Raw genomic sequence first — 19,541 nt, 5'->3', positions numbered from 1 at the left:
ACTTCAGTGTCTGTGTCTTGCATTTGGGTCCGCCATCAACACCCCCTATTGTGACAGGTGGGTCTCATCAGCAAGAACAATGAGTCAGCATACAGAGAGGAGGTGCAGCAGCTAACGGACTGGTGCAGAGCCAACAACCTGTCTCTGAATGTGAACAAAACAAAAGAGATGGTTGTTGACTTCAGGAGGACAAGGAACAACCACTCTCCGCTGAACATCAACGACTCCTCTGTAGAGATCGTTAAGAGCACCAAACATCTTGGTGTTCACCTGGCGGAGAATCTCACCTGGTCCCTCAACACCAGTTCCATAGCAAAGAAAGCCCAGCAGCATCTCTACTTTCTGCGAAGGCTGAGAAAAGTCCATCTCCTACTCCCCACCCCCACATCCCCACCACATTCTACAGAGGTTGTATTGAGAGCACCTTGAGCAGCTGCATCACTGCCTGGTTCGGAAATTGCACCATCTCGTATCGCAAGAACCTGCAGCGGATAGTGAGGTCAGCTGAGAAGATCATTGGGGTCTCTCTTCCCACCATTACAGACATTTACACCACACGCTGCATCCGTAAAGCAAACAGCATTATGAAAGACCCCATACACGCCTCATACAAACTCTTCTCCCTCCTGCCATCTGGCAAAAGGCACCGAAGCAGTCGGGCTCTCACGACCAGACTATGTAACAGTTTCTTCCCCCAAGCCATCAGACTCCTCAATACCCAGAGTCTGGACTGACACCAACCTCCTGTCCTCTGCTGTGCCTATCGTCTTGTTCATTATTTATTGTAATGCCTGCACTGTTTTGTGCACTTTATGCAGTCCTGGGTAGGTCTGTAGTCTACTGTAGTTTTGTGTTGTTTCACGTAGTTCAGTATAGTTTTTGTATTGTTCATGTAGCACCGTGGTCCTGAAAAATGTTGTCTTGTTTTTACTGTGTACTGTACCTGCAGTTATGGTCAAAATAACAATAAAAAGTGACTTGACTTGATAAGGAGACCAAAATGCACACAATACTCCAAGTGAGGCCTCACCAGTACTGTATAAAGTCTTAACCATGAGCTGCTCTCAAAAGCCATTCGTAGGCACTCTAGAAATTCCCCCTCTTGGAATCCAGCACCAACTTGATTTTCCCAATCTACCTACATATTGAATTCCCTCGTGACTATTGTAACATTGCTCTTTTGACATGTATTTTCCATATTCCGTGGTAATTTGTAGACCACATCCTTAGTACTGTTTGGGGGGTCTATATGTAACTCCCATCAGGGTCTTTTTACCCTTACTGTTCCTTAGCACAATGATTCAACACCTTCTGACCCTATGTCACCTCTTTCTAATGATTTGATTGCATTTTTTACCAACAGAGCAAAACCACTCCCTCTGCTTTCCTGCCTGTCCTTTCGATACAATGTTTTTCCTTGGACATTAAGGTTCCAGCTATAATCTTCCAGCCATGATTCAGAAATGCATACAACATCACAATCTTTTAACTGTGCTACAAGTTCATCTACTTTATTCCGTACACTGGGCACATTCAAATATAACACCTTCAGTTTGGTATTCATCCTTCTTGGTTTTGTCCACCTTTTACATTGCAACTTGTTCTGCAGACTGAAAGTTTGCCCTGTCATGTGCCTCTCTTTGCTCAGTCTCAATACACATTGCCTCTGTTTGTAAACCAACTATCTCATCTCCAGCACTATCATTCCAGTCCCCATCCCACTGACAAATTAGTTTAACCTCCCAGAACAAATCTGGTCATCCTGCTCACAATGATTTTGGACCCCCTCAAGTTCAGGTGCAAGCTGTCCTTTTTGTACAGTTGGTACAAATTATGGTAGTTTAATTAATACCTTCTATTGGCCTGGCTGTTTAGCAGTTATTAATGGACTCAGACTTCAGAAAATGTGGAGATTGAAAGATACTATTACATAGTGTAATGCTTTTGACACCACAAACTTAATCAAAAATTCCAATCTTACTTAAAGCTTGGAAAGTACTGCATGCATGTGACCTGAAACTGCAACAACTTACCCAGCAATGCTGTAGGAAGTACAATGGAGGTTTTACTATCACAGTCAGAAACTCTTTTTTAAACTTCCATTCCCTGTTATAGGAAGGATATGGAGGCTATAGAGGTGATGTAAAAGAGGTTTGCTGTGATACTGTGGATTAGAGGACATGTGCTGTAAAGAGAGGTTGGATCGACTAGAGTTATATTCTCTGGGGTGACAGAGGCTAAGCAGATACCTGATGGAAGGTTGTAAAGTGATGAGAGACATCGATCGAGTACACAACTAGAATCTTTACCCTGGGTTTAGGGTTGAAGATTCTAATTCGAGAAATAAAGGTTCCCAAGTTTTTTTATGCCATGGACCACTACCATTAACTAAGGGGTCTGTGGACCCTGGGTTGGGAGCTCCTGTATTATAAGGCAAGTACTTAAGGTGAGAGGGGGTAATTTCAAAGACATGCAGAGCAAGTTCCACAATGCACTGCCTGTTCTAGTGGATGCAAATATGTTAGAGGTATTTAAGAGGCACATATGGAGGGGTATGGACCATAAGTAGGCAGAAGGGATTAGTTTAGTTATATGTGTAATTACATTTAATTAGCTTGGCACAACTTCAGTTTTCTAAAGTAAAATCTACCCTAAGCAAAGACAATATTGTGTCAAACAAAAATATTTTCCCAACTTAACCAGAACATCTTGTTCCATTTATTTATGAATTTATTTCACATTACAGGCCCTTCTGTGGGCCACACTGCCCAGCAACCAACCTATTTAACACGAGACTAAACACCGGACAATTTACAATGATCAATTAACTTACTAATCGTTACATCATTGGCCTGTGGGAGGAAACCTGAGCACCCGGAGGTAACCCACATACCCACAGGGAGAACGTACATACTCCTTACGTGGAACTGAACTCCCAACTTCAATGCCCCGAGCTGTAATAACAGCGTGCTTTCTGCTAGGCTACCCTGTGCCCTAATTTAACCAAAAATTACTTTCTTTATTCATCTTGTAATCTTCTTTTCTGTTTTCAGAACCTAATTTTTTTCAGTGACACTCAGTGAAACAAAAAAAATCTGCTGGAGTATCTCACGAAGTGAAGCAGCATCTGCAGGAGGAAAGGAATTATCAATGCTCCTGGTCAAATTCTTATATCAAGATGCTCAATGTAACTATGTCAGTACCTCCAGTTGAACTCTATCTTTTTGTGTGTTTCCCCTGAGCTGTGAGTCTGTGGTTTTGTATTGCCATGTGCTCCTGTCCCTGCTCCTGCTCTACTCCGGCCCCTGTATTACTGAGTACTCTGTCTCTCATCTGTTTCTCATTATTACCTGTACTGCTGCCACATGTGTCTCATTGTGCTCCACCTATCATATGCCTCTCTGTTTATTGCTCAGTGTATTTCAGTCCTGTGTTTTCACCTGTACATTGCCAGATTGTGCTAGTGAATTTTCCTTAGCTTTTCCAGCATTCGTATCTGTACTCTGTCCATCTGAATATCGACTTTGCCTGTTTCCCGATTCTGGTTTTTGGATTTCTCTGGATGTTTTGATCTCTGCCTGAACTTTGACGTCGACTTTGTTTGCACCTCAGGATTTGTTAATCAATGAATATCACTATGTACACAGTACTGGGTCTGTGATTGGATCCCTGCTCCAGCATCCTGACAAAATAACACCATTCTGCACAGTCCTGTAGTAATTTTACGTATTGCACTGTACTGCTGCCGCAAAAAAAAAAGACTAATTTCATGATATATGTGAGTGATGATAAACCTGATTCTGATATGGGTCTCTATTGTGGACTAAGAGTTTAAAGGGGGCAGGGAGAGGGGAATCATGATTAGGAGAGGGGGAAGGGAGAGGGGAGAGTCCAGGAAGCACCAGAGAGACATTCCGTAATGATCAATAAACCAATTGTTTGGAATCGAGTGACCTTGCCTGGTTTCTTGGGCAAAATTCTTAGCTAGCCTAGCTAAATATTGTACTGTGGCACATATACATAATGTTTTTGAAGTTGTTAAAGGTTAGACAGAAAGTAATGAGTTCTTAAGATTAAGGTTTTGGAATGAGTCCAAGAAGCTTTCTTTGTGTTGAAACTTTGCTCTGATGTAATGAGATTTTCAATTATTTGAAAGATCAGCATTATTTTACATAATGTATTTGATCCCTTTACTCACAAGATTGAGGTTAACATCAGATAAAGGTGCTACTGTCAAAAGGAAAACCCAAGAGAAATGAGCTGATAACAGAGCTTCACACATCAATATTGGATGGTGAGTTATTTAAGGAGTGGGTGTCAAACACCTGGTACTACGACAGAATAGCCATCAATGTGGCAAGTTTGAAATCAATGTTATGTAAAGACCAAGAGATGTGAAACCCCACTGGTTTCCTTGGCTGCATACGTGTGAGGAAGACACACTCTGTTCCCTCCAAACCTGTGAGATTGAGACAGCTCTTCCACCCCAAACCCCGGTTTGTGTAGATGCTGTGTAGTTTGCTACCCTATTACAACTCAGTGCCAAGAAACAACAGACAGCACACTGCATACGATTAAAGGAATTATATTTTTGAATCTTAACTAAAGAGTTAGTAAAGAAAAGAAAGAGGGGGGGAAAAAAAACAAAAAAGGCCTATTATAATTAAACAGCCAAATGTGCACTAGTTGGAGCTCAACTCTTTCCAAAATTCATATTCTCTGATCCTCAGTCGATCTTGGTGCCTGGTCCCCCACCGGATCGAATCCTATGACCAGTTCTCTCCAGTGTCTTCTCTCTTCATCTCCTGCCAAACAAAATAAAACCAAGACCAACCTAACTGGATGACACACATTCCTCAGCATCCCTTATCTTCCACAATAACCCAAACAGGCTGAAAACAGTACAGACCATTCTTATAGAACTACTATAATGAAATACATACAGCGTAGCAGTAAAAATGTGAACCAGGATGTTACATATGAGAAAACAGAGGTAGGTTGAGGTGATGTCACATTCTCTGAGATACAGATAGGATGAGATTCTTTGCAGGATCAAAGGATTGTCAATTATACTTCTATCAGACTCATTGGATCAATAAAACACCAAATAATCAAAATGAAAATGATGTCTGATTGATGAGCACTAAAGACTTTTACAATTTAGGAAAAATTCTCTCAATATCCATTAACAAAACTGAAAACCTTAGCAAAAGCTTGATACGGTTTGGATTGAGCAAGAATTAATAACTTTGCAAATTTTTAAGTATTGAATATATTGTTATAAATGAATATTGATCCCTTTGTGGTACGTAATGTCCACAGGTCTATTAGATGTTACACTAAGTAATTAGATTTATTGTATCCTTTTCCAACTGAAGTCAATGATTTACAGAAAGGAGATTGTCACATTCAGTTAGCACTACTGAAACAATCTATCCCAACATTAGTAAACTGAGATTCTATTCTTACACATTTTGAAAAGTAATTTTTCAGAGCAAGTGCATGCCATTAAAATTGATAATTTCCACCAGTTTGTTATTCAACCAAGATCATGAGCATAGGTTAAAAACTGGTCTATACCACTCAACCCCTCAAGCCTGTCCTGTCATTTATTAGAAATCCAGCTGATTTTCTTCCTCACTTCTACTTCCCTCTTTTGTAATCGTGATCCTTGTTTCTCATAATATCTCAAACTCTATCAATCTTTCTTTTAAATTAACTCAATCACTGAGACACCTCTGTTCTCTAAGGTAGAAAATTCCAAAGATTCACTAGCCTGAGAGAATTAATTTTCTACTCGTTCTCAATTCTAAATAGCCTGAAACTTAGAAATAAAGCTAATAGATATTTCCAACCTGTCAAATCATATAAGAATGAGATCTCTCATTCCAGGTGCCCTGCCGTTCACTCTGTAAGTCGTACCGTGGCTGATCCTCCTAAAGTGCAATATGTCACACTTGTCTGCATTACATTCCACCTGCCATGTTTCCCAGCTAGCTCCAATCTAATGCATCTTTGCTGCAGTCCCTTTATAACCTGCACATCCTATCTCAAATGAAGAGATCAAAACTGTATCATGTTGATGCAATTGTGGTAAGATCTCCTTCCTATAATTCAGTGCTTCCATTGTAAAGACTAACACATTTGCATTCCAAGCTGGTAGTGGCTTTCAGTGTTTTGTGTATATACACACCTTGGTCATTTTGAACAGCAATGCTAGCCAATCAGTAAAAAACATCACTGATTCTCTGAATCACGAGAAAAAGCTTTTGGAGAAACCCTGAGCCAATCAGCATCTGTGGAGACAAAGGAATGGCTAACAGATCAGTTCTGACGCGGGGTTCCTACTGGAAATGCAGCCCATCCAGTTGCATCCACAGATGCCAATTGACTTGCTGAGATCCTCCAGCAGTTGCTTTCTTGCCCCAGATTCAGAATTTACACTCCACAGTCTCTTGTGTTTCTGATGTGAAGTCAAAGTCATCAGTCTCACATTCTTCCACATAAAAGCAAAACTTAAATAGTCAGAATCAGGCTTATTATTACTGACATATGTCATGAAATTTGTTGTTTTATGGCAGCAGAACAATGCAAGGCCAAAAAAAGAATCACTAAAATAAATAAATAGTGTAAAAGCTGAATAGTGGGGTAGAGTCCATTGGTTTATAGACTGTTCAAAAATTTAATGGCAGAGAGGAAAATGTTGAGTGTGGGTTCTTAGGCTCCTGTACTTCCTCTCTGATGGTAGTAATGAGAGGAGGGCATGTCCCAGCTGATGAAGGGCTTAATGACAGATGTTGCCTTCCTGATGCACTGGCCTTTCAAGATAGGGAGTGTTGTCCCCATGGAGGGGCTGGATGAGCCTACAACCCTTTGCAGCATCATTTGGGCCTAAAAATTGGAGTTTCCATTTCAGGTAGTGATACAAACAGTCAGGATGTCACTCTGGTACATTGTAGAACTTAGCTAGAGTCCTTGGTGACATATCAAATCTCCTCAAACTCGGAATGAAGTATAACCATTGGCGTGCCTTCTTCAGGACTACATCAAAGTTTAAAGTACATATATATCACCATCTACAAGCCTGAAATTCATTTTCTTGTGGGCATACACAGCGTCCGAAAAACACAATAGAGTCAATGAAAGCCTGCACCCAACAGTATAGACAAACAACTAATATAAAAAGGAAATAAACTTCACAAATACAAAAGAGAAAACAAATAAACAATAACCATCAAGAACATGAGATGAAGTGCCTTTGAAAGTGAGTCCATAGATTATGGGAACAGTTCAGTGTGAAGTTGAGAGAAGTTATCCCCTCTAGTTCAAGAGCCTGATGGTTGAGGGATAATAACTGCTCCTGAACCTGTTGGTGAAGATCCTGAGGCTAATACCTTCTTTTTGATGGTAGCAGTGAGAAAAGAGCATGACCTGGGTGGTAGTAGTCCCTGATGACGGATGCTGCTTTACTGCAGCTGCCTCTGTGTAGCTCATTGGTGGAGAGGACTTCCTCCATGAAGAATTGAGCTGTATTCCCTACTTTTTGTAGAATTTTCAATCTGTCAGGTCCACGATAGGTACTCTGAGATGTTGCTGCCCAGGAACTTGAAGCTGCGCACCCTTTCAACTGTTGGTCCCTCAATGAGGACATGTGTGTGTTCTCCTGATTTCCTCTTCCTGAAGTCCTTAGTCAACTCTTTGGTTCCACTGACAGATCATTCAGAATTCCCAGTGGTTCAGCATCTGGCTTCCTAATTGAAGTGCTCACTTTTAACTCATTGGAACCCCAGTTCCTGGGGTCACTTTAGAGTTTTATTGGAAAAAGTATTATAATAATGTGCAATATCTAAAATAACTAATGAAAACAGTGTTGGGATATTCGTAGGAATAACATCCAATACTCTATAAAATCTGCTAGTCTAGCATTAAAGTCTGCACTTTGACAGATTACCAGAGTTTCAGTGTATTCTAGGTACAAAGAAATGTATTTGATCTTTGTTCCTTGACCCCAGAACTAGTTTATCTTTCGGGCTTTGTCTTCTGGGTTTGCACAGACTTCAGGCTCAAGAACAGCTTCCATAAATCAGCTGTTATAGAACCAGTGAACAGTACCTGAATGAAATAAGATGACCTTTTGATGTCACAATCTAGAAGTCACAATCCAGCACTCGTTCCACCTGCCCATACAATTCTCTGATCTCCTCAGCACCTGCACAGCATTCCCTGAGATTGCTGATCTCTTCAGCACCTGTGACACGACCTCAGATCTCTGATCTCCTCAGCACCTGCAACTTGACCACTGAGATCTCTGATCTCCTCAGAACCTGCGACTCGACCTCCAAGGTAGCTGATCTCCTCAGCACCTGCGACTTGACCTCCGAGATAGTTGATCTCCTCAGCACCTATGTCTCAAGCACTGAGATCTCTGATCTCCTATCTCCTCAGACCCTGCGACTTGATCTTAGAGATTGCTGATCTTCAACTGTACACTCTGAACCGCGGCTCCTGTCCTGACGTTTCATTAACTGCCATTTCTATTCAGATACTGTAAATAACTGGACCCCACTTCATTGACCCCTGCATTGCTTATTAGTTACAGCTTGCTATGTTAAGAAGCGCCTGTGTGTGTTCAGTAACCAATTCCAATTGCATGTCCGTATATTATCCCAATTCTGTGTGTTCTCGCACTTTGAACCCACCTCTTTTTTTAAAACCTTATTGAAATCATTTTCAGAATCCAAATGCTCCACACCTGTTGGTTTTTCCTGGTCTATTCTATGAGCTAAATCCTCCAGATTAGCCAAACATTTATTTTCATAAATCCATGCTGATTTGAACAAATCAGGTTTAATATCACCGGCATATGTCATGAAATCAGAATTACAATGCAATACATAATAATAGGAATTATAGTGAAAAAGTACATATCATTAAATTAAGTAAGTAATGTAGAAATAGAAATAAAAAATAGTGACACGCACAAAATGGTGGAGGAACTCAGCAGACCAGGCAGCATCCATAGAAAAAAGTAGAGTCTACGCTTCGGGTTGAAACCCTTCAGCAGTACTGGAGGAAAAAAGGTTGAGGAGTAGATTTAAAAAGTAGGGGAAGGGAAGAGAGAAACACCAGATGATAGGTGAAACCTGGAGTGGGAGGGATGAAGTAAAGACCTGAAGTTGATTGGTGAAAGAGACAGAAAGCGATGGAAGACAGAAGAAGGGGGAAGGAGCACCAGAGGGAGCCAATAGGTGGGCATGGAGATGAGGTGAGAGAAGGAATAGGGGATGGGAAATGGAGAACGGGGAGGGAAGTATTACAGGAAGTTTGAGAAATCGATGTCCATGCCATCAGTTTGGAGACTACCCAGACAGAATATAAGGTGTTGTTCCTCCAACCTGAATGTGACCTCATCACAACAGTGAGGAGGCCATGGATGGACATATTGGAATGGGAATTGGAAGTGGAATTAAAATGGGTGGCTACTAGGAGATCCCACTTATTCTGGAGGACGGAGCGTAGATTGGGAGACAGCTTCACTGAGCATCTATGTCCAGTCTCACTAATGCACAGGAGGTCACACTGGGAACACCATACGCAGTAAATGACTCCAACAGACTCACAGGTGAAGTGTTGCCTCACCTGCAAGGAATGTTTCGGGCCCTTGATGGTAGTGAGGGAGGTGGTGCAGGGGCAGGTGTAGCATTTGTTCTGCTTGCAAGGATAAGTGCCAGGAAGGATGAATGGACAAGGGAGTCGCGTAGCGAGCGATCCCTGCAGAAAGCAGAAAGTGGGGGGTGGGAAGGAAAGAAGCGCTTGGTGCTGGGATCCCATTGGAGGTGGCAGAAGTTTTGGAGAATTATGTGCAAGACATGGAGGCTGGTGAGGTGGTAGGTGAGGACAAGAGGAAACTTATTTCTGCTGGGGTGGTGGGAGGATGGGGTAAAAACAGATGTACATGAAATAGAACAGATGCGGTTGAGGGCAGCGTTGATGGTGGAGGAAGGGAAGCCTCTTTCTTTGAAAAAGGACGACATCTCCTTCGTTCTAGAATGAAGAGCTTCATCCTGAGAGTAGATGCGGTGGAGATGGAAGAATTGAGAGAAAAGGATGGCGCTTTTACAAGTAGTAGGGTGGGACAAGGTGTAGACCAGGTAGCTGTGAGAGTCTGTAGGTTTGTAATAGACATCGGTGGATAAGCTGTCTCCAGAGATAGAGACAGTGAGATCGAGAAGGGGAAGGAAGATGTCAGAAATGGGACCAGATAAATTTGAGGGCAAGGTGGAAGTTGGAGGCAAAGTGGATGAAGTCAATGAGTTCATCATGGGTGCAGGAAGCAGCACCAATGCAACTGTTGATGTAACGTAGGAAAAGTGCAGGGTGGTCACCAGTGTAGGCTTGCAGCATAGACTGTTCCGAGCATTGCCGACAAACAGGCAGGCACAGCTGGGATCCATGCAAGTGCCCATGGCGACACCTTTCGTTTGAAGGAAGTAGGAGGAGCCAAAGGAGAAATTATTGAGAGTGAGGACAAGTTCTGTGAGGCAGAGGAGTTGGTGGTGGAGGGAAACTAATTAGGTCTGGTGTCCAGAGAAAAAAACAAAGAGTTTTGAGGCCTTCCTGGTAAGGGATGGAGGTGTAATGGAATGGACATCCATAGTAAAATTAAGGTGGGGGCCTGGGAACTTGAAATCCTTGAAAAGGTCAAGCGTGTGTGAGGCGTCATGGATATAGGTAGGTAGGAAGTTTCATAGTAAAAATAAGATGATGGATGTGGAGATGTAGTGTCAATGCGTTCATTTCTGAATGCATTCAGACATCAGATGGCAGAGTGGAAGAAGCTGTTCCTGAATCATTCTTCAGGCTTCTGTACTTCCTTCCGAATGGCAGCAATGAGAACAAGGCATGACCTGGTGATGGGGGTCCTTAACGATGGATGCCACGTCTTTCAGGCATCGGTCCTCGAAGTTGCCCTGGAGACCAGTGCCCGTGATTGAGCTGACTAAGTTTACAGCTCTGCAGGTTAGTTTGAAACTGTGTAGTAGCACTCTCCCCCCTCCCCATACCAGATGCTGATTCAGCCAGTGAGAATGCTCTCCACAGTACATCCGTAGAAATTTGTGAATACCTTGTGGTGGCATACTGTACCAAATCTCTTCAATCTCCTAATGAAATATAGCTGCTGTTGTGCTTTCCTTGTAGCTGCATCGATTTGTTGGGTCCAGGACAGATCCTGAGAGATATTGACACCCAAAAACTTGAAGTTGATCATTCTTTCCACTTCTGATCCCTCCATGAGGACTTGCGTGTTCCCTTGTCTTACCCTTTCTGAAGTCCACAATGAGTTCTTTGGTCTTAGTGACATTGAGTTCAGTTCATCTTCCACCACAGATTCCTGTCACTTTCCTTACTTCTGATTTACCTTTGTTTTTCTATCCTCTTTTTTCTCCTTCCTTTCTTAAACAGTGTAGCCATTTTCGCTAGCTTCTAATCCAAAGGAACAATGCGGGATCCATAGATTGAGAAATGTTGCCTTTGTGATCAGCGTCCGGGATACCGATTCCAGATCAGACCCCTGCAAATCAATGTATCAGTAATAAATTTAACTTGTCAATGGCCAATTTGCTTCATGCAGCAAAGAGAATAAAAAAATAAAGGCATTAAGATTTATTCATTTCTGTGAAGTTTCTACCAAAATTTGAGGCAATTTGAACATAATAAAATCTATCATAATCCATTCTACTCTTGCAAATGGTCAGTGGGAAAGGCCATCATTGACCAGAATCTGAAAAAGGCAAATTATTAGAACAAGCATTTTACAATGTAAATCTCAATTCTGGCTCTACGAAACTACCAGATCAAACCTGGAATACAATGAAATAACCAAAGCACTAGTCAGGAAGAGATCTAGCTTCACCAACGCTCAACACTTTTGATAAAGTCCCAAACAGAGACGTATACTAAGTCAGTAGCTCCACTTTGCTCTTAATGTCCATACTGTTCATCACCAGCACCACCAAGATTTGTATGTGTCACAAGATCCTTTGCAGAAACTCACTAAGACAGCTTCGATGGTGTTGCAATCTCACCGTCACAAAGAGGAACAAATCCAGCATTGTGCCTCGCAAATTGCCAAGCCATCCTTTGATCATACATCGCCTGTCAGTCAGGACTCTGAATTTGCTTATAGAAGAGTGCTGCAGAATGAGGAATGGACAGCATCTCACACACCCCGAGGGACTGTGACACTGCTTGTGTGCTTCCCAATAACACAGAGAAAGTTATTTTGTAATTTGTATTATACACAAGCTGAAGCTAAAAACAATATCTGAGCCTTTGGCATTTTCAAAAGCATCATGTTGAATAGATGCTGTACTTTTGAAGCCACTGATCTATTAAATTGCAGATAAAATTGTGTTTCTGCACAGAAGCAACACAGTTATAACAAGTTTATTGTTGTTTCTAGACACTGTATAATTTTTATGTAAATGCAATACAACATTGCTTCATATTCTTTTTTTAACTCCCTTAACTACTTTATTTCTATCTCCTAACCTAAAGGTTAATTTTACTAATGCTGCCTGCCAGGAGCGAATGCATAAAGGAAATAAATTTTCTTCACTGTTCAAAATAATTTGGAAGGGAGCTGTACATCATTTTGCCTGCAATATTCATGAGGGTCGAACTATATAAAATCTCATTATAAACTGTTCATTCAATGGAATCATCCTGGTTTAGTTATGCAGACACTGTCTGCTGCATATCACTATAGAGGAGATGTCAGAAGAAATGAAGGAAGAACTAGTTCAGACTAAAAAGGGAATTTAAAATTAAAGAAATGCCCAATTGTGCAAGTCCAATGATTTATGAAACCTTACACTCAGTGGCCACTTTATCAGGTGTCTTTTGTACCTAATAAAGTCGTCACTATGTGTATATCCATGGTCTTCTGCTGCTGTAGCCCATCCTCTTCAAGGCTTGATGTGTTGTGCATTCAGAGATGCTCTTTGTCACACCACTGTTGTAATGCATGGTTATCTGAGTTACTGTCACTTTCCTGTCAGCCTGAACCAGTCCGGCCATTCTCCTCTGACCCCTCTCATTGACAAGGTGTTTTCTCCCACAGAACTGTCAAATTGTACAAGACATGGGTAAAACATCCCATAGAATATTGTGTGAAGTTCAGGTTGCTATATTTCCGTCTCTTTACTGAAGAATTCTTTTGCATCTGTAGCTCCATCTAACACCTGGAATGAGCAGACAGTGCATATGTTAGATTGTCAATAATGTAGTAACTTCAGATTAAGTGTGCATCCAACAATTTTAATGAAGTCTTACTTGTTGAGTTCTGGTTTTTAAAACTCTCCAGTCACGGTTAACCAAGAGCCCCTTTGGACTTTTCACAAACACAAAACAGCTGAACTTACAAGACAACTGAGAGATCAGGTGGTGGAAAAATAATGCAGAATTCAGCAGCAACAATGACACCCTGTTCGTAGGAAAAGATTTTCTGTCCAAACTCACTAACATCTAGGCGCAGGTGGGAAAGCAGCAAAATAAAAGATCATAAGACCATAGGGCCATAAGACATAGGAGCAGACTTAGGCCACCCAGTCTATCAAGTCTGCTCCACCATTCCATCATGGCTGATTCATTATCCCTCTCAACCTCATTCTCCTGCTCATTTCCCATAACCTTAGACACCCTGACTAATCAAGAAACTACCAACCTCAGCTTTGAATATATCCACAGTCCACTTGGCCTCCACAGTTGTCTGTGGCAATAAATTCCACAGATTCACCACCCTCTGGCTAAAGAAGTTCCTTCTCATTTCTGTTCTCAAGGGACATCTCCTTATTCTGAGACTGTGCCTTCTGGTCCTAAGCTCACCCACAATAGGAAACATCCTCTCCACATTCACTCCGTACAGACCTTTCAACATTCGATAGATTTCCCTAAGATTCGTAAGATCCCCCTCTCATTCTTCTAAACTCCAGCAAGTATGTGTATATCAAAACAGTGAAATGTGTCATTTGTGTCAAATCACATCAGCAAGGATTATGCTGGCCTGCCCGCAAAAGTCACTATGCTTCTAACACCAACAATGTTTCTGAGGCCTACAACTCACTAAACCTAACCACACATCTTTGGAGTGTGGGAGGAAACCAAAGCACCCGGAGGAAACCCACATGGTCACAGGAAAATCGTAGAAATTCTTTACAGGCAGCAGCGGGAAGTGAACTCTGACTGGCGATCACTGGTATTGTAAAGTGATCGCATTAACTGCTGTTCAACGAAACTGCTGAACCTACAAGGAACTAAAAACTCAGGCCCTGGACTCAGTCACCAACTACAACCAGACTCACTAGAAAAACAGGTGATAAATTTCAAGTATCTTTAGAGAAATTACTTCGGGGTTTGGATTGAAATGCTCCACTAATCTCAATGAGATGAATTGTTTAAATTATATGACTAACTGAAGTAATTAGCAAAATACATATCAAATATCTAAACACGCAGACGTTTGAAATCAAAGCAAAACACATAAAATGCTGGAGGAACTCAGTAAGCCAGGCATCTTCTGTGGAAAAGAGTAAACTGTCGACATTTTGGGCTGAGACCCTTCATCAGAAGTTCTAATGAAGGGTCACAGCAAAAAAATGTCGACTGTTTACTCTTTACCATAGATGCTGCCTGGCCTGCTGAGCTCCTCCAGCATTTTGTGCATATGAAGTGTACGTTTGATGTGAGGAAAATGTGTTATCTGTGCGCAATGAATCCAAACCTATCTTTCATTCTGGTAAGCAGTATTAAGTAACAACTATTCTGGTCATGCACAGCTTTTAAATATAGCACTTCTGTAACACTGTCATTGTTGTACGCCGTTGAAAGAATTTTGCCTCGGCCAGGGACTTGCCCATAATTAGAATAGTTTGTCTGTAGAACAGATGAGAATTGACAACAGCTGGATTCTGATTTCCTGGCTCGGTGGGGAACAGAGACAGTCTTCACTGGATAACTCAAGATCTATTTTTATAATTGAAGAGAACTGACATCCAGTAAATTACATATGAAAGTAGTAATTTGCAACTAAAAATAGAACTCTAAGATAACCTTAATGGAATGACGTTAAATAAAATTGGCTATCAAATGGAGGAGCCAATTATCATCTACAGGCTGAGCAACAAAACCCCTTACCCAGTGAAATCCTAAGGAAGAACTGTTTAAACAATTGCCCAAACAAAAATCTATTACTCTTGCTGGCAAGTCTGACCTAGCAAGGTATCATAAACAGGAAATTATCTGTTTAGGATTTAATTATTTAAATGGGTATCAACCCACAGACTTTCATACACAAAACCACTCATTCACGACTACTGAATAGATACAATCTGGAGTGCAGCAAAATTCATTGCTCCCTCTACTGGATACACATTCAGTGAGCCAAGTCTGACAGCAGCACAAAGACACTGGCTAGAATTTCAACAAGGTCTCCCTCAGTTCACCAGATTCAATGATGTCCCCTGACTTCGGAAGACAATTTTTTAACAAGCAATAAACTAATACCATCAAATTTTCAATGAATTATGAGTATGATGGGATTAACAATTATGTCATTATTAGAACTAGGAAGAGCTGTGAGAAATTATGATTTTTAAGTGAGAATTCCTCTACCGACAAAGTATGGAGATAGATTGTATAGAAGGTTAATAATTAAAGTATTTGACACCTCATTTGGATCAAAAATGAGGCAATTAAGCCCTATATTTTCAGGCAATTGCCTTGACAGCAGTTCTAGGAAATACGCGGAAATTGCTGGCGGAACTCAGCAGGTCATGCAGCATCTATGGAGAAAGATAAAGAGTCAATGATCTCGGAAATCCTGTAGCAACAATAATCTCAGAGAAATATAATTGTTACTTTGGAGATTAGGAGTTAATATATATAAAACTATGCAATTTAAAAATCAGCATCACACAATAACTTGATTGAGGTTTTAGATAAAGGTTAAATCAAAGACTTTCAACTACTTAAAAATGTTTAAAATGCTAGCCTGGCTCCTGGGAGAAGATTGGCAGACCTGACCTTATCCAGCTTCACTAAATCTGGAAACTGGTGTGTTTGAGAAACTTTTTAATTTGTTTTGAATATTCATCATGTAACTCCCATGTCCACAACTCGCTAATCCAGATTAAATTCTGCTTCTGTGTCACTAAGTGAACACCAGTTTACAACTAAATTCATTAGCAACTAATGAGAATTGTGTGGTAATAAAAACAATTCCATCAGCTTTCACCTTCATGCAGTGATAGGGAACTTAGAGTCACTCATGCATAGCCTCGGGGATCAATGCACATTGGCTGCTCATGGAGGGCATTACTGTACCCTTTTCTTCTGTTTTGCCTACTACTGAAGGGAAATTGCTTCTATTCTGGGATCTGTGGGGAACGATGAGTCCTATATGTGTATCTCTTTCATGTATCAGACGGAGGAAGTGCACATTACCTCGTTCTTTTATCTGGCCAGCCTCAGGGTCGTTCAGCTCGCTGTCATCTAGGGAAACCGCCTCGGCCCCGCCAAACTGAGTAATCAGTTTGTGTGGATGCTGTGTGATGTACCCCACCCCACCCAAATAACAGACAATACACCAGGTACAATTAAATGATTTATAGTTTATAGATATTACTGGAACCATATAATTAATAGAGAATAAAATATAAAAGGAAAATAAAAGGCACCACACTTATCAAAGTTCAATCTCTTCACGACAAACAGTTGGAGCTCAGGACCCTCCTTCTTCACTCTGCGATCCCCTCGGACCACCTCGACCTGCCACCTGGGACCAACAACGGTGGTCGACCAGATGCTCCACACAAATCCGTCTCCATCCCCTCTCCTCGCTGAACACCCTAGACTTTGGCCTCCTGCTCGGGGTCCGACCCCGCTAGCGAACTCACAGCACCTGGTCCATCCTCTGTCTCTCTCTCCCGTCTTCTCCCAGAAAACTCGCGCATCACAATATCTTACAGACACACCGAGAGCATAACAACTATCCCAATTGGTTTGCAACACATTCTTATCAGTAACATGATCCAACCAAACCGCTAGTGGGAGGACTTTCTCAGCAGGTAACATAACAAAGAAGCCATTTCAATTATAACATAACAAAGAAGCCATTTTAATTAGACTACGCAGTGACATATAAAAAGAAACCCCTTACACTGGCTATCGCCTGCCTGATGTGGCTCACTCAGGGTAGTGAAACTGATGTCAATTTTCAATTTGCCCAGCGACAATAGCAAAGCAGGACTCGGATCTATTAATGGAGTCATAGAGAGATACAGCATGGAAGCAGGCACTTCGGCACAAAATGTGTGACAAACCATCAACCACCAATTTACACTAATCCTACCTTAATCCAGTATTTTATTCTACCGAGATAGAGTCATAGAAAAGTACAGCACAGAAACAGGCCCTTCAGCCCATCTAGACCATGCCGAACAATTTAAACGACCTACTCCAATCCACCTGCACTGGACCATAATCCTCCTTACTCCTACCATCCATGTACCTATCCAAACTTCTCTTAAACTTTGAAATCTAGCTCACATGCACCATTTGTGCTGACAGCTCATTCCATACTTTCATGACCCTCTGAGTGAAGAAGCTTCCCCTCATGGTTCCCTTAAACTTCCCACCTGCCACTCTTAACTCTTATTTGCAGTCCCACCCAACCTGTGGAAAAAACATTACACCTCATAATTTTATATGCCTCTATCAAATCTCCCCTCAAGCATTTACGTTCCAAGGAATAAAATTCTAACCTATTCAATCTTGCCTTATAAATCTGGGCCTCCAGTTCCGGCAACATCCTTGTAAATTTTCTCTGTACATCTTTCCTGTAGGTAGGTGACCAAAACTGCACACAATACTCCAAATTAGGCATCAGCAATGTCTTATACGACTTCAACATAACATCCCATCTCCTGTAGTCAATACTTTGATTTATGAAGGCCATTGAGCCCAAAGCATTTTTCACAACCTTGTCTACCTGTGACACCACTCTCAATGAATTATGGAACTGTATTCCCAGATCCTTTTGATCTGCAACACTCCTCAGTGCCCGACAATTCACTGTGTAAGACCCATCTGTTTGGTCCTGCCAAAACACAACACCTCACACTTGTCTGCATTCAATTCCATCTACCATTTTTCAGCTATTTTTTTCCATCTGGTCCAGATCCCACTGTAAACTCAGATAGTCCTCCTCACTGTCCACCATATCCCCAATCTTGATGTCATCCGCAAATTTGCTGATCCAGTTCAACACATTATCAACCATATTGTTGATATAGATGAGAGACAACAATGGACAGCACTAGTCTCAGGCCTCCAGTCAGAGAGGCAACCATCTACTGCCACTCTCTGGTTTCTCTCACAAAGCCAATATCTAATCTAATTTACTTCATCTTGAATGCCGAGAGACTTGACATTCTTGATCAACCTCCTATGTGGACCTTGTCAAATGCCTTGCTAAAATCCACGTAGACAGCATCTGCTGCTTTGCTTTCATCAACGTTCTTGGTAACTTCCTCAAAAACCTCTGTAAGATTGATTATACATGAGCTACCAGGCACAAAGCCATGCTGACCATCTCTAATCAGTCCATCACCATACAAATACTCATACTGTATATACAGTCCCTTAGTAAACCTTCCAATAACCTTCTATCTGCTGATGTCAGACTTACTAGCCGATAATGTCCTGGTTTATTTTTAGAGCCTTTCTTAAACAGCGGAACATTAGCTATCCTCCAATCCTCCGGTACCTCACCTTATTTACTCTCATTGTCTTCTCACAGATATCTACCATTCACCTACGCACCAGTGGATAATTTACCTATCAACCAACCTATTGTCTTTAAGATGGGGACCATCCAGAGGAAACTCATGCAGTAGAAAATGATTGTGTAATCTATACACAGACAACAGGGTTAGGATTGAAGCCAGGTCCCTGGCTCTATGAGTTCTACTATAGATGCCACACAAATGTTGAGATTGTCCATGCAAGTATATCTGTTATCTGTCAAGTAGGGTGCCGGGCACAATCCTGATTTGATGCAGACAGACATGAGAGCATGGAGGAACATCTGGTGAAACTTCTGAAATGCCTGCTTTGCTGCCACTGCTACTGTGTGATCCTGAATCTCTGGAGGAGAAGGCCCTGAGTCCTCAGCTTTACTTGTTGCTCGGCAGCCGGGGTGGGGTCGAAGCGCTTGGCAGTCCTCAGTGCTCGGTGTCGGAGGGCTGGTCGGAGGCTCAATGTTTTCGGATAGACTCAGAGTTGGCTGTGGTCGGGTGCTTCCAGGGTGCTGCATCGGCAAGTTTGCGGTGCTGGAGGTTCATGGCAGGGAGGGTTCTTCCCTTCTACCATCTGCGTGAGATGATGGGCTATCGGGACTTTGAGACTTTTTTTTACCGTGACCATGGTCTGCTTTTTTATCAAATTACAGTATTGCTTTGCACTGTTGTAACTATATGTTA

The sequence above is a fragment of the Mobula birostris genome, chromosome 9 (assembly GCF_030028105.1).
Source record: "Mobula birostris isolate sMobBir1 chromosome 9, sMobBir1.hap1, whole genome shotgun sequence".
NCBI lineage: Eukaryota > Metazoa > Chordata > Chondrichthyes > Myliobatiformes > Myliobatidae > Mobula > Mobula birostris.
The sequence above is the reverse complement of the archived record's forward strand: the minus strand, read 5'-3'. Positions refer to the sequence as shown.